Source organism: Peromyscus californicus, unplaced genomic scaffold (assembly GCF_007827085.1).
Source record: "Peromyscus californicus insignis strain IS unplaced genomic scaffold, ASM782708v3 Scaffold_18__1_contigs__length_77618521, whole genome shotgun sequence".
NCBI classification, from domain to species: domain Eukaryota; kingdom Metazoa; phylum Chordata; class Mammalia; order Rodentia; family Cricetidae; genus Peromyscus; species Peromyscus californicus.
The window spans coordinates 55827621-55839369 of record NW_026294480.1 but is presented as its reverse complement, the minus strand read 5'-3'; positions in this window follow the sequence as shown (position 1 = coordinate 55839369).

Sequence of the window (11749 nt, the reverse complement as noted above, 5' to 3'; positions counted from 1 at the left end):
TCAAGAGTGAGACACACATGCTCATGTGATAAAGTCACATTCCTGTAGTAGAGGTAATAGCTGCTTCTTCCTGGCCCCTTTCACCACACCTTAGAGCCCCTGGGCATTTGGTCTCCATCCCTTCTGGAAGGAGTTACTGATGTCCAAGCACAAAGGTCAAACTCATCAAATTATTGGTTTCTCCTTTTCAGGAGTCCAGGACCATAAATAAAAGCCTTGGATTATGACATCATGGAACAATTTTTCATCTGTTCATGCCTCCTGCCCCCACGGCGGCACTTTTCCTTCCCACACTGAGGAAAGGGGCAGTCAGAGGGAAGGAAGGGGCACGTGGGTCACCACAGGGGCCTGTCCCCACACTGGCCAAGGCACAACTGTGTTCTGGAGTCTCGATGTATGGGACCTACGCACCCACTCTTGGGAAAGCCCAGGTAGAAAGGTAAGAAATAATGAAGGGCCCCAGGGAGCCCTATTCTCTCCTTAGGTCTCAGAACACTTCAAGAACCCAAGAAGTATTTCCAGAAACTGAAAGTAACTAAGAAATGAACCATCTGAGTGGATAGGGGATGCTCAGATAGGGAGACACACACCTCAGAGAATGTGAGTTGGGGAAGGGGGGGAGTCACGTGAGGCTCAAACTCACCCCCTCCTTCCCACCAGTGTCTTAGGGCTATGCCATTACTTGGGACATAGATGCCATCCTGGGAAAGGGTATTAGGAACTTGAGAGAAACTTCTGGAAGGCTTCGAAGTAGTGTAAGATCATGTGAAGATGGATATGCTGAAGTGGCAAAATCCTTCCCAGATCCCCTGGGACCCAGAGATTCAGCCCTCAGGTTTGGTTCTGAAAAAGGTCCATCAAGGGACTAGAGTGGCCTCTCGGATTCCTCAGAGCTTGACACCTGGCAGCGTGACTGCTCTGGTGAAGGACCTCAGATGAGTGAATGTTCTAGATCTTCTCCCATCTGAAAGGACTAGCAGAATCCTGCTTGTGTGGAAGGCCTCATCCTACACATTGGGGGTTTTGACTTCACTCAAGCAGTACATGAAGTCTTTAAAATCAGAAAACACAAAAATGTTGTCAAGTTACTGCCTGGATCGTGATGTAATCTTAGGAGTCTATTCACTATTCAAAGTGTGTTGAAATTGAGTATTTTGATCATGGTATTCAGTGGCCGCTAAGATCCAGCCATATCCGTTAGTGAGCCTCACTCTTGTTCACAGGATGCTTTGAGGACCATCCATCATGGGCTTGTCAAGAATACGGCTGAGTTCATCCTTCAAGGAGATAATTACGGAGCTGTGTCTTATGCTAACATTTTCCTTCTTTCCTTGTTTCTAATTTGTATGTCTCTCTTCTCCTTGTTCACATAATTCTCTTTCCCCTCCTCCACTCTTACTCCAGATTTTATTTCTGGTTTCTCATTTTCTCTTCTCTTTCTCTTTTCATCCTCACAGTAATCAGTTGACACGTTTTTTAGACAAAGTCTCACTATGTAGCCCTGGCTGTCCCAGAACCCACAGACCTCTTGTCTCCGTCTTGAAGGTGGTGGGATCACAAGGGCCACCGTGCTCAGCTCTGCTGGCTCAGCTCCTTACACCAGTTCTCCCTGTCTGTCCCTTCTTTTCTTCCCTCCGCTTCACCTCTGTTCTGTTTTCTTCTTTCCTTCCTTTAAAAAAAATCCATCCAGTCCTGTTGTTTCATTGTAAACAGTAGCTAGTGCTTGCTGAGTACTTAATGTATGTTACATTCTACGATGTCTGTTTTATTTGTTATCACGCAATCATATTTTAGAACAAAACATGAGACTCTGGTTGGGTTTGGGGAATCAGAATCCAGGTGGAAATATCTGCCTGCAGAACCAGGCCCTGGCTTCTTATACCAACCACACCCATTCTCTCACTTTCTCTGAGTTCCTGATGCCTGCCTCCACTTCTTACCCACTCCTGTACTTAGATCCATACTTAGACAGATGTTCTTCCCGGGCCTGCCATATCCTTCCATGGTAGAACAGCTGACCAATGGGACTCTCTCTCTCTCTCTCTCTCTCTCTCTCTCTCTCTCTCTCTCTCTCTCTCTCTCTCTGTCTCTGTCTCTCTGTCTCTCTCTCTCTCTCTCTCTCTCTCTCTTTCTGTCTCTCTCTCTCTCTGTCTGTCTCTCTTTCTCTCTCCATCCATTTATCCATCCATCCTTTTATCTATCTACCTACCTATCTATGTATCTATGTACTTATGTATATATGTATGTATGTATGTATGTATGTATGTATCTGTCTGTCTATCTATCTATCTATCTATCTATCTATCTATCTATCTATCTATCTGTCTATCTATCTGTCTATCTGCCTGTATCCTTTCTGCACCTATCTAGGGAACACACTCAGACACTCAGAAGGCCACTTTTAGACATTTGTTTGAGCCAAGCAGTCTGCTGTTTACCCCACACTACAGGAAATTTGCTTCTAATGTTTAGAATTTGTGTGTAGTGACATGCTGCTATTTCTTCTCTGAATATGATCGTGTGTGTGTGTGTGTGTGTGTGTGTGTGTGTGTGTGTGAGTGTGATCAGAAGCGTGATCAAATATATCAATTCCCTTTTTTTCAGAAAAGGCTTCCTTGAAAAAAGAAATGTACCATTCAGTGTTTGCTAAGATTATCACAGCTGAAGCGGACCCTTTGTGCTCCAGGGCCCCTGTCCTCCCTGCCTTTTCATTCTCCTGTGTCCTAGGCAACCGTATTCCTCCTCCATCCTCATCCCCAGTTCACTACCCTACTTCTTAACTGGCTTAGCAAAGCTGGAAAAACCAAACCAAGACTTCGTTGACAGACTTTCTCCCTCTCGTCTGAATACGTACTGGCCTGCCTGTGCCTCTGGTCCACATCATCTTCTTCCTGCTTATGACTGTGGAGGAGCACCGGGGTGGACGTTCCTGGCTATTACCTGCCGCTCCATCTCACCTTCCCCCACTTGCTCAGAGGCTCTGGTCCTCCAGGTCCCTCTCCTCCGGATTTTCCTCATCTGTACCAGATCAAATACAACATGATGAGCATGTACTGTCATAGGCAGTCCCCTTCTAAAATGACGGAGGTGAGGGTGGAAGAGAAGAAAAGAGAGACCGAATGGAGCCCTTTCGTACCCATTTCCCACTCCAGCCACTGTCCGTTTCTCCTCTTCCCTCTGAGGCAAAGCTCCTCTGAACATTGGCTTTTGCGGTCTCTGCCCCTTCTGCCCCTTCTCTCTTAACGTCTGCTCACCAAGCTTGTGGCCATTACACAACTCCACCAAAGCTTCCCCTCAGACGGCATAATGACCTCCACCTTGGGGACAGCGTGTAAATCCCATGGTTCTAGGGTGCAGGACACACCATGGGGACCTCTTTTACTTGTAAGTCGTTGGCTTGATTTCCACCATGCCTTCTGGTCTTCCTCTTTCTGGGCTGTTCGTCATTCTCCTTCCTCACTCCCTGATTTCTAAACCAGTGCTTCTCAAACTTGAGTAGGCAAAGGAAACACCTGGAAGGCTTATTTTACAGAGGTGCAGGGCCCTACCCAAAGAATCCTGACTCAGTGGGTGCAGATAAGCCTATGATTTGCATACCTGACATGTTCCCAGGTGATATGGATGTTTATCAGAAAGCTGTATTTTGAATAACATGCCTAAGTTTTTCCATCATTATTGACTTCGGTAATGATATTATGCATTTTCTTAAATACTTCTACATGTTGAAAACCAGCAAATTTTCATGTCTAAGCCCAGCCTTCCTCTTGCCACCCAAAGAATCACATATCTAACGGCTGACTTGATGTCTTATTTTAGCTGGCTGCAGGGCAGACACCTCGTTAATATTTTTGACCCCTCCCTCTTAAGAAGCTCTCCCCAGGCCCATCTCTTCCACGGTTTTCCTCTCTCCAAGCAAAGGCAGTTTCAATTTTCTAATTGCTCGGGTCAAACACTTGAGGATCATTTGTAATTTCTATCTTCCAGCCCACTCCCATCCTTCAAATAATTCTCATGGCTCCAAATGTCCCTTGAATTCAACTACTTCCCATCACCTCCGTTTCTGCTGCAAGCTACATCCTCTTTCTGATGACTCACATCATTTATGGACAGGCCTCTCTCAGCTTCCGTATTCTCCACAATCTTATCTTAATAAAGCAGCTGAAGCAGTATGAGTGACTCCCAGGACGGATTTGCCACAGGAAATGGTTCCTGTCTTGTCACTTCCGCTGGAAACATCCACGGGTCCTGGCTGAAGCTTTGTAGCTTACTCTGTTTCCATGCATTGTTTACTTTTGAAGAAAAAAAAATGGGTAAGTGTCAGGCCTGTAGAAGTAATGGACGCTTTATTACAGAAAGAGCAGCCGAGCACAGCTCCTTTGCGGTAGTAGTTGGGGTAGACAATTCCTTGGAGCCAAGTCTCGAAATGAAAACACCACTGATAACGGACTTGGCTTTCAGGCAGGGCAGTTAAGAGTGTGTGTACTGGAGACACACTAGAGGCTTTAAATGTTTGCTTTTCCACTATCGGAAGCAACTTACCATAAAGTCTTCTCCTCCTCTAGTAGTGAGGCTGCAAGTTAATTTATAGAAGATACTTCGAAACATACCTGGAATATAGCTGTCATCACACTCAGTTAAGTTTGTGGACGTTGGCTATTGATTTCGTGCATGCATGCATGTGTGTGTGCACGCACCTGTGCTTGCTTGTGCATGTGTGTGGAAGCCAGAGGTCAGTCACGGGTCTTCTACTATTCTCCACATTTGTTTGGAGACAACATCTCCCACTGAAGGTGGAGCTCACCATTTCATCTAGACTGGCTGGCTGGTGAGCTCCGGGATTGACCTGTCTCATACATCCTCATCCCTGTGTCAAAGTTACAGATGTGCCTGTGTGCCACAGAGTTGAGCTGTGACATGGATGCTGGGTGTCTGTTCAGGAGTCTTCATGTTTGATCAGCAAGCGCTTTACCCTCTGAGCCAGCCTCCAGGCCCTGGCTACTGCTAAGTTCAAAGTAGCACAGAGGGGCTTGTATGGCCTTTTACACCCATTGTTTCACAGCTTAAAACTTTTTTGGTCTGCCTTACCTATAAAAGAAGTTTGTAGTGGAACTTAACCATGAAACTTTCAGAAACAGAGCAAGGAAATAATAGGCCCTCCCTCCTTTCCTCCCTCCCTCCATTCCTCCCTCCCTCCAACCTCCCCTCCCTCCTTCTAGATATTCTTTCCTATGTATAGATAACCTTCCCTGTCTGTGGATTCTGCATTCAAGGATTCAGTCACCCATGGATTGGAAATACTGGGGAGACCACATTTATCCTGAGCATGTGTGGATGTTTTCTTTATCCTTATTCTCCAAACCATAAAGTACATTTGTAGCTTATGTATACTTGATATTCTACGAGGTGTTATAAGTGATTTAGAGGTACAGGAAGGTGTATGCAGGTCATACACAAATACTATAGCATTGTAAATAAAGGGCATGGTTGGTGAGGCCTGGAGAGATGGCCCAGCAATTAAGAGTATGTACTGCTCTTGCCAAGGACTCAGATTCAGTTCCCAAAACCCATGTCTGGCAGCTTGCAACAACCAGTTAATGCCAGTTCCAAGGTATCCAATGTCTGGCCTCTTTGGGCCTCCATAGTTAACCTGCACCCACTCAAACATATACCCACACAGATCCATGTGCATATATACATAATTAAAAATAAACATAAATCTAAAAAAAGGGTTTGAATCGTGAAGGGGTTTGGTGTCTACAGAGGTTTCCACAGACAGAATAATGAGGAAAGACCATACTGTTTTAAGGGAAACTCCTGTTTCCAGGATTTTCTTCTTTGATTGTTTCTTTCTTTTTCTGTCCTGGTCTCTAGATGGGAAAGATCGACCATTTTCCTGAATGGTTGCTATTAGTTTATGGTCTAGACTTCCTGGGTCAAGTATTCAGAAAGCCGTGCAAACACAGCTAGCATACTCCTGAGACTGTGCATGTGTGAGCACACAAAAGAGGAGGGACCAAGCTTTCAAATGAGTGCTGCAACTCAGACAAGAAAATGAACATGGGAAGTGTGTCCTGTTCCCAGAGTCTTCAAAGCAGTCCCTTAGAATGTGAGGCTTTCGATGGCACATGGCTGGCACCTCACCTGGGCTCACATATCTTCCAGCAACAAATGATGGATGTTTCCTTCCAAGACTATTCTCACTCAATGGGTGTTTAAGTCATAGACTAGTAGTTCAGAGTCACTTTGCCTGGCCATGCAAAGCGAAGCTGCAACATGAGCCAGGGGACATAGAAAAGCTGTTGCCCACCGCTGTGGTTACTAGTCATTTACATACTGTCACTGTTCTTGAAGGGTGACCTGAGCTTGAGCTAACTTTGGAAAACCCATTTTCTTTACCTAAAATCTGGATAGATTTGTGGTTCTTTTTAACCAAATCATACATAAGCTAGTGTGGAACCAAAGCTGACTAGTTGCAGGGCCACTGTGAAGTCTAGCGTAGTGCTGGGGTTGGTCAATGGCTTTCTGGAATGCTGGGAATCTTTCCTGGGTACTCTCCTTGTCATTGATTTCCAGGACATCAATGTGATCACATTCACAAACCTTGCTGAAATATGTGAATGTTACATCCCATTCCATACACACGGTCTAGTCAATAAGAACATCAGTAATGTTCACACACTTGCTAATGAACTAAGGCTAGCTTTGAACTCCTGACCCTCCTGCCTCTACCTCCCAAATGCTGGATTACAGTTATGTGTGTCACCATACCCAGTCACACACATATTTGGTAATGCCAGGAGGGATGGAGCCCAGTGAATCTTGTTTTCACTCACACCCACTTCAAGTGTTGAGTAAAAAGCCTTATATGCATGAGTCCTTTACAGGACCGACTTCACTGACAACTAATCAATGTTTTTATATAGGCTCCCTGGGTCAGAGGAGTCCTGCCTTTAGGGGATGCATTCCTTTGACTTCGCTCTTTATAATTTGATACTTGATATTGTGTTTTTAGGTGAAGTCCAATGGGACAAAGAGCACTCACTGGGTCTTAGTGACTCCACTGAATCATCATTTAGCCTTGCTGTCTCCCTGCCATTCCTAGTGTCTTGGATCCTGTCCAGTCTCTGTGTCCTCACCCAGTGGTCATTGAAACTCCGAGAGACTTGGCACAGAAGATCAAGAATCAGATCCATGTGCTCCATGGAGTCTTCGGGGGAAATAACCATCCCTATCGTTGACTGACAACCCCATGTGTACCCATCAGGTTAATCTTCTGAGGAGAATTCCCTCTCTATAGTCACCCAGGTACCGAGTCCCTTTGAAGAGATTGTAATTCCTTGAAGACCACTTACCTACTAGGAGTTCCATGTCTACCCGTTTTCTGTTCTGTAGCAGAATACCTGAGGCTGAGTACTTTCTATAGGAAAGGAAGTTTATCTATGTAGCTCTTAGTTTTGGAGAGAGAAAGCCCAAACAGCAGTGCACTTGCTCTTGCTAAGAGCCTTTCACAACATGGCAGGTGACATCATGGCAGGAATACCTTTGAGAGGAGCTATCACATGGCAAGACAAGAAAACAGAGTAATTAGGGGTCAGATTCATCTTTTTATAAGAATCCACTCTCCTGAGAACTAACTGAGATCACATCGGAAACAAAAAATCCCTTTGGAAGACAGACCCCCGCCCCCAGATCTAATTACCTCCTACCAAGCCTCTCCCTTTAAAGGTTCAAACGCGGGCTGGAGGGATAGCTCAGCCATTAAAGGCTAGGCTCACAACCAAAAATATAAAGGTTCAAACGCTTCTCAATATTCTCACATCGGCCATCCAGCTCCCAACACAAGAACCACTGAGGGACACACACCTTATCCACAGCTTGGTGACTAGACAACAAGCTTTTGAGAAAGAGAACTTTCTGGCCCAATCTTCCTGCCTCCTGCTTGGCCCTGTCAGGAAGGACAACCCTCTAACCAATGGATGGCACACATTTCCAGGTATAAAGGAGGGGACCTCGGGTGTCTATGACAGTCATCTCACCTCCCATGCTCGGATGCACATGCAGCAGAGCAGTGCTTATGTTTTAGGCTCTTTAGTGGTGTTCCCCCTGCTTTTGAGCAAAGAGCTCAAATGCATTTTCATTTCATATCGATTCTTGCAAGCTGTGTAGCCATTTGTGGTTCTCTTCATTTTATGGCAGCCCTATTAGGTCAGGAAGAGACCACAAATCCATGGTGCTGGAGGAGATATTCAAGCCCAAAGACACCCACTAAAGCCTATTGGAGCAACCTGGCCACACTGCTCTCAAGTCAAGGCTCACTGGATCATGCATTAGTCCCCGAAGAGGTCTAACCCCATCTCTGCACTGTCTGAAGTGTCTTCTCATTTTTACCCATCATAAAATCTACTCACGGTTTGATTTGATATTGGAGGCTGATAGAAGGGAGCATTTGGCAAGGTGGGAAAAGAAATGCAATTGCATGTAAGTCATCAGAGTAGATGGGCAAATAATCAAAAAGGCACTGTTATACGCAGAAAACAAGAGAAAAGGCTGCTTGGAACTTGTGGGTCTTCTGAATTGCACCTACGTGCATGGCCAGCAGGAAGCAGCAGATGGAGAGGTGCAAATTGGAGATGTTGGGAACATAATGACATTCCTGTGCCAGTGGCCTTCTCCCTGTAAGGTGTCCTAGTCATCGGTTAAATAGAGGATTATGGTTAGAGATTTTCTAAACTGTCTGAAGCACTCTGATGTTGCATTTCCTAACAGATGGGAAGAAGGCAATGAATGTGTATGTTGATGGGTATGTGTCGAGACAAAAGGACATTATATAAAGCCGGCGCCCGTATGTCTTTAACCTTAGCATTCAGGGCCAGTAAAGCAGTACTGCAAAACTGAGACCAGCTTGGGCTACAGAGAGGGATCCTATTCCAACAAAGCGCAGAAAAAGAGAGGGGGTAGGGAGGGAGGGAGGGAGAGAGACAGACAGACAGACAGACAGACAAGAGGAAGGGGCACTGTCCAATTTACTTTAGGGAACAAGCAAAATCCTAACGTCAAAACCCAACAAACACATTCCAAAAAAGAAAATAACAAACCAGGATTACCTATGCCCACAAACACAAAAATCCTCCTGGCATACCAGGGAATCCTATCTGACAATATGTGAAAAAGAACAGTGCGTCATAGACAGGGAGGAGCAAGCTCCTGTATGCAAGGCTAGTTCAACACTGGAAAACCAACCAGTGTAGTCATTTAGATCAGTGGAATAAAAGCAGGAAGTAGCATGATCACCGCAGGAAAGCATTTGACAAAATCAGCGTCTACTATACTTAAGATTAGTGTTGAACTAAGGACAGGTGGGAACTCTCTTGGTTTCACAAAGAAATCTACCCAAATCAAAGAGTCGACATCATACTTAGGAATCATATACTGACTTCTCGGCTCCTAGATCCAGACAGAGGCAAGAACAATTATTGTCATGGGCCTCTGTTCACCACTGTAGTAAAGAACATGACCAGTATGAAGGCAATGAGAGGCATGTCAATGAGAAAGGAACCACTGAAGCTCCAGTCTCTAGTGATGACACAGTTATTGGTATAGAAAGTACCTCAAGAACGACTGCTAGAACTAAGAAGCGAGTTTGGCAGATTGACAGGGATAGGCCCAAATGCAAGAATCAATTGCATTGTTTATGTGATAGAAACAAATGAATTGAAATTGAGACTTAAAGACAACCAAGTTGCACACTAACGTTCCAAACATTTCAGGCTGTGAATTATAAGTGTGGTGATATATTGTGTGCCCTAATAAACTTGCCTGGGGATTGGAGGACAGAACCAGCCACTAGATTAGACATAGAGGCCAGACAGTGGTGGCACACACCCTTAATCCTATCACTCAAGATGCAGAGATCCATCTGGATCTCTGTGAGTTCAAGGCCATAATGGAAACAGAGCCAGGCAGTGGTGGTACACACCTTTAATCCCAGGAAGTGATAAGGCTGGGCAGAGAATGGTATATAAGGCGTGAAGAAACAGGAACTAAGGCAGTTCACCTGAGACCCTTTTGGGTGAAGATACAGAGGATTTCAGTCAGAGGATTCATGGAGCTGGTGAGGTAATGGGTGGTGGCTGTGGCTTGCTCTGCTTCTCTGATCTTTCATCTTTCATCCCAATATTTGGCTCTGGGTTTTTTTTTTTTTATTAAAAGATCGTGTAGATTTGAACAACATACAAGTCATCGCAAAAATTACAGCAATAAGACAAATGACCTACTTGGTCTTTTAGTGCCTCATGGTGTGGGGATAGGAGTACTAGAGGCCCACACTGCTGAGGGTGCTTGTTAAGGAATGCCACCCTCCTGGCAGCCCTTGAAGGACATAGAGCATCTGTTTTGCCAAATGTGGCTTACCTGTAGGCTGGCCATGTTGGCAACCAATCTTGTGTGCATCCTCCACCTATACTGGAACAGCAGTTTGTGGATGCAGTTAGAGCTTTAGTTGTTGTGCTTGGGGACCTGCACTTTGTCTTCCCTGAGGTGGTCAGGTGACCTGCTAGAAGCCTTAGAATGTCACAAGGCAATTTTTTCTTTTTTTAGATTTATGTTATTTTTACTTATATGCGTGTGTGTGTGTGTGTGTGTGTGTGTGTGTGTGTGTGTGTGTGGCAAGCAGTGTATACAGGTGCCTGAAGCAGCCAGAAAAGGATGTTGGGTTCCTTGGAGGTAGTGTTACAGGCAGCTGTGAGCTACCAATGTGGGTGCTGGGAACACAGCTCTGATCTAGAAAAGCAGGATGCTCTCTGTGGGAGTCTGCCAGTGTCCAGCTCCGACCTGTTGAAGAGTTCTTGGGTGGAGGAGAGAGGAATGAGGAAATATTAGGTAGAAAGACAGAAAGAGACAATAGGAAAGACAGAGACACAGGATAGCTTCGGGAAGGCCCTGGGTCAATACCCAGTTGCCCCAGGCATTTATTCAAAAGGGCTTTTTATACAAATGCCAAGGGGAGAGGCAAAAGACCTTCCCCTTGAAAGATGAAAGCACAGCGTACAGCCAAGGGTAGACCCTTCAAAACACCTGGTAACCACGTCCTTGGCCAAATCATCCTATTATGCAGCCCTGCTGGGTAAAGCAAGCTCAGATTTCTGACCGAGTAAGGTCTCTCTAGATAGCCTCTGTGGGCCACCACAGCTCTCTTAACCTCTGAGCCATCTCTCCATCTCTCCAGCCCCATCAAGACAAGTTCTTGACCACCTTCACCTGCTCTTAGTCTGAGATCCTTCCTTACTAGTGATGTCTTTATTGTGCATTTGACATCATTGTACATTTGGCACAGGTGTGTGAGTTCTTGACCCTGAGAGCACAGCCGTAAACAGAGGGGTTCCTTGGGCATGCTTGAACAGCAGTTGGGGCCCTTGCCTGTATGAGAGCCTGCTATCTGTTTTCCAAGCTTCCTCTCTTGCTGTGTGGGGAAGGACCTGAGCTCTGGACATCTGCCTGTTGTCCTGGCACACCAGAAAGGCAACGGCCCTGAGATTTGTGTTGGCAGAGCTCTCTCGGTTATTGCCCAACGGGATGGTTATCTCACTCTATCTCAGAAACCTTGTTCTCAGTCCTCATAGAACTTTGGCAATCAGGATTGGCTTCAGTTCAGTGAGAGCTCAAGATTCTCTAAGAAGTAGAGAATCCCTTTGCTTTCTTCTCAGGAGACAGTCTCTGGGTTGGTGCCAAATGATTTGATTACAGAGACATC